Source organism: Arachis duranensis, chromosome 7, assembly GCF_000817695.3.
Source record: "Arachis duranensis cultivar V14167 chromosome 7, aradu.V14167.gnm2.J7QH, whole genome shotgun sequence".
In the NCBI taxonomy this organism is placed as follows: domain Eukaryota; kingdom Viridiplantae; phylum Streptophyta; class Magnoliopsida; order Fabales; family Fabaceae; genus Arachis; species Arachis duranensis.
The window spans coordinates 4,243,918-4,249,214 of NC_029778.3; the positions used below are offsets into that span (position 1 = coordinate 4,243,918).

Sequence of the window (5,297 nt, forward strand, 5' to 3'; positions counted from 1 at the left end):
AAAAGTCCAATTGTTTTAAAGTAAAAATTTCTTTTAATATTTGATTAAATGTTCTTGTATTTAGTACTTTTTTTTGGCACTTCCTCTTAGTTAAAAATATAATCATTACAATTTTTTAGTTATTATTGCCAGAGGTGTTTACAGATGGGATATAGTTGAAATTTCGATCTAATCCGCACTAAACTCATTAGATCAAATTCGATATTTTATGTTTGGATCAGATATCAAATATATCCATAAAATAAAAAATATTAAAAATTTTATTTTTATAAAAAAAAGTCATTAATTTTTTTGTTTACTTTTTTAAACATATTTACTTCTATCTGATTAGAGTGTGGATCCGATTCGATCCAATTCGATCATCTTACAAATCAGATCATATCCTCAAATTACAGATCAGATACAGATAAATACTATGAATTTATATGGATATGATCTAATCTATGAACACCCCTAATTACTATTATAGGTTCATTGTTGTAAAAGAATGCTTCTTTTATTATAAACTATTATTAGATCTTAATTACCATTAAAACAACTTAATTGTCAACAAAGAGATAATACTTATTGGTCTCAAAAATTATGTTCGTATTTCAATCTATAGTTATAAAAACCGAACTGGATAGACGGGTTCGACCGAAAAATTAGTGGACCGGACCAAGGTCCGGTTCGGTTTACTTCTTGGACCGTTTAAGGAATAAAATCGGTGTGAACCGGTGCAAACCGGTCTAACTGAACTGGTCTGCTTGAAAATTTTTTTAAAAAGTCTCCACAAGGTCTTGAACCAAGAACCTTGGAGCAAAAGCAACCTCTACTTGCCATTTAGCCATTACACTTCTAAGTACTATATTTGACAAATACTAATTATATAGTATACATAAATATCTAATTTAATTTAATTTTTATTTTTTCTATTTTTAAAATTAATTATATTTTAATTATATACCATTATTAACATAAATATAAATTTCACTAAAAGATTATTAATTTACTTGATCTATTTTATTGCTAGTATTGTGATTAAGGTTATTTGTTTTGATGTTAGTGTTAAAATCTACTAATATTATAGTTAGATGATAGGCTTTGTGAATTAATTATTTTTTTATTGTATCAAAATAAGATACGATTGTAGTATTAAAATTTTATGATTTTTTTATATTAGTTATTTTTAGAAGTTGAGACTTGATTCTTCATAAAATGTTAGTGAAGATATGTATTTCAAATTTTAATTTTAAGTTTTAACTATTTTATATTTTATATTTACGTGAGACTGGTTTTATCGGTTCAACCAGTAATTTATCGGTTGAACCAATAAACCAATGAACCAGTAGCTTGACCGGTTCGATCACTGGTTTAGTTTTAACAAACTATGTTTCAATCTAATTTCAAAAATTTCGATTTACTCAATTTAGTCTCCCAATTTTATAGTTATGACTCACATTGGTTCCTAATCTTATTTTTGTCACTGTCTCACAAAATCGTTAATGACAAGCTGAGATGAACTAACAACTACTATATTATACATTCTAACGACTATTTGATGTGACAATTGAAATTTTTTTACCTTATTTTTTTTCAACTAATCACTTAAAACCCTAATATGAGTCACGGATACCTAAGTTAAAAAATCAAACTACATAAATTAAAACTTTAAAAATCAGATTAAAGCTCGAATATAACTTCAAAACAGAACTTTAACTTATGTAGTGATTAATTTAAATGAGAATCAAATAAATCAAAATTCAACATAATTTTTATCGAATGTTTTCAAATTCGAAATTTCTATACCAAAATTAACTAGAATTTTTCTTTAAATTAAAAATTTAATGAAATAGTGACTTTAATTATCTTAACTAATGTCCTAATTAATTACTTTTATGTCTTAAAAAAATTGTATATGAGAAGAAAATAATTAATTTGTCTACCTTAATAAATAGTTATTTTACTAAAATGAAAGAAAATATTTTTTTAGAATTTTTTTAAGAATTAATTAATCTTATATATATTTTGTTGCACTACATTTAGTTATAAAAATTTTATTTATTTCTAATGCTTATATTAAAAATAAAAAAAAAATTAAATTAGTGAATCTTAATCTATAATATAATAATAATATAATAATTATTTTATATACTAAACGAATATAAATTAATTATTTTTTTATTTATAAACATTTTAAGAGGCTTGAGCTTTTAGAAATTTAATAATATATGATGAGGAACACCGAATAAATTATACAGAAACCAATTAAAACACAACATCAAAACATCTTAAAAAAAGGACCATTTAGACGTCTTTATCTGAGTGACCTCCTTGCTGTTCAGGTATATCCCTATTTTCATTTAGAGACATTTCATATATATATTTTTATTCTAAAATATCCTTCTTTATTATTGTATATATATGTTTATGAAAAAAATTTGTTATTTTGAAGGGTTTGATTTAATGTCTTAACAGTGCAAAAAAATCTATACAATCAACAAATTAGATTTATATATTTAAATAACTCTTTTAAATAATGAGTTTGAAAATTAAATTAATTATTTTTACAGATTTGATAATAGACCCACTACTAAAAAAATTACTTTTTAGTGGAACTGCTAATATATTTATATCGGCAATTGAATATTAGCCGTATTATAATTTATTACTAAAAAATTTTAATAGTAATTATACGATTGTTAATGAAAAAAATTATGGCGGCAAAAATTATATAATTTCCATTATAACAAATAATAATAACGGTAAATATATAATTGTCATAAAAGCATAAGTTAAATAAGATGGGAATCACTCAGATAAAGACGTCTAAAATATGTTTTTTTAATGTTTTTTAATAATTAAAATTTAACATATATAATCGATTAAATAGTGTTATTTTTATCAAAATTAGGCCAAACAAATTAATTTAACTGAAAAATAGTGAATCAAATTTTGAATTGGTTTAAATTAATATTATTTTTTAAAAAAAATTAACTACAATAATCCTATTATAAAAAAATAACTAAAATATTTCTATTACATATCATAATTTTAAAAATCCCTTATATTTTTATTATGATTACGTACGTCTATATATTTGTATCTGTTAACTAATACGCTAATATTTATTATCAATCTAACTAATTATTGATTAACAATAAGTCAATAACCTAAGATCATCGTTAATTACAATAATCAAACCAAAATATAAGTATTATCATTTTTCATATAAATATAATCTAGCAATCTAAAATATTCTATTAGATATATAGGATCAAATGGAAAAATTTTTTTCTGTAAAATTAAACTCATTGTTAAATTAAAAATTTATATTTTTTTTAGCATAAATAATACTTATTATAGGTTAGGAAACGGTTCTCGTATTCTATTATATTTAGCGGAATGTGATATTTCATCTATGTTGATCATTTAGATATAATATAAATTATTTGAACGTTCAAGATTTTGGAAGCTTTTTTTGAGTGAACATGAAGAGAAGAAACTTATGGTGGACTTCAAACCGGCTATGTAGTTGAAAAGTATTGAAACCTATATATTATTTCATTTGACCATGTGCAATGAAGTTTGGTGTCATGGTGTGTTTTCAACTTTTCGCGTGATCTTGAGCATAGAGCCGAGTTGGCAATTTGTTAGAAATAGGCCTAATAGGCATATTTGTGTAATCATGGAAGAAAACAATTTTTGGTAATCATGGAATGAATAAGAAATGATCCTAATTGAATGGAAAGAATACTATACATGTAATTGGATAATTTGTTTTTTAAAAAATACAGCAATGTTCCAAAAAAATAAGAGATGAATTAAATTATGCAAAATACAGTGACAGATAAAATAATATTTTTGATGAGAGAAAAAATTGAGTAAAATTATCATGAAATCGAACTATTTAAATGCATATAAAATTTGTATTCATTTGTTTATTGTATATTATATGGATGAATTATTTGTGGGGATAAAGTTAAAATTTTTTTTAATGTATTATAAAATGAATAATTGAAAATAATATAGAGTTCTTTAATATTATGCAATATTTTCGTATTCAGGACAAATTTAATCGATCATCAATAAGTGAAAAAAATCACTCTGAATAATTTGAATAAAAAATATATCTCTTCAAACTTTAAATTAAAGTACTATGATTTCTGTTGGTTATATTATTAAAGGAATTATTAAATTGACAAGTTCATATGAAATAATTAGCGTTGATTTATACAGTTTTGAAAATTGTATAATTAAAAGTAGTTTAATTATTTTATTAGTTTCTATAATTTTATCAAATTTATAATTAAATATTTCTAATTTTTAATTTAGTCTTTATACCGCTTTTAATTTTGTAATTAGATTATTTTTATGTTAAAAATATTAAAATTAATAGAATATTTTTTAAAAAATATGTAATTAAAGATCTGATTAAGTTCTTAACTATGAATACTTTTAAATTACGAATACCTTTATAACAATCAAATTATAAATACAGAATAATTAAACTATTAAAATTTTAAAAAATATACAATAGAATAAAAGATTTGAGACAACACATACTCTCAATTTATATGGAATTTATGTTTAAAATGAAATTAAGATTTAAAATTTAAATATTTTTAGTCTAATTCAAGAATCGTAATTCAAACCGTAAATTTTGTGAAACTCATAATTTAAAATTAAAAATGTAGTTAGTTTTAAATTAAAATAGGGGATATTATTAAAATTTTTTTGTCAGTATTTTCAATTATATTTTATAATGAAGATATAATAATAAAAAATGTAAATATTTTAAACACAAATTATATTTGTAACAAAACCAAAATTTCAAAGTGAAAATAAGTAAATAACGTATTTCTGAGAATATTTTTTTTGAAATAATATATTAGTCTATAGTGATCACTTAGCCATAAGCCACACACTAACATCCGTTTTAAGCCACTAGAAATTAGAGCTGCTCTTTGTTGATATTTTGTCTCTGCAACCAAAGTTATTTTTGTCCTCTTAACATCTATGTAAATGGGCTAATTTTTCGTACTATAATTACCATATTCTGCTTTTTTCCTCCGGTATATGTGATCATTTTCCGATAAATTTATGCAGGCAACTTCACTAAAGTGTGGTGGGTTAATAGTAGCATGTAGTTTTGACCATCGCATCGCAGATGCTTACAGTGCAAACATGTTCCTCGTATCATGGGCCCAACTATCGCAGCCCACAAAGCCCACCATCTTAACTCATCAACCTTGTTTTCGTCGCTCCCTCCTCACCCCACAATGCCCCCCTTCAATCCACCGTTCAGTTGACCACAT

The 5,297-nt window shown here is 23.2% G+C and overlaps 1 pseudogene; it reads left to right on the plus strand.

Annotated features, from left to right (window-relative positions):
- The first annotated feature begins 5,079 nt into the window (after nucleotides 1–5,079).
- Nucleotides 5,080–5,297, plus strand: part of LOC107496428 (coniferyl alcohol acyltransferase-like) — a 1,699-nt pseudogene continuing 1,481 nt past the window's right edge.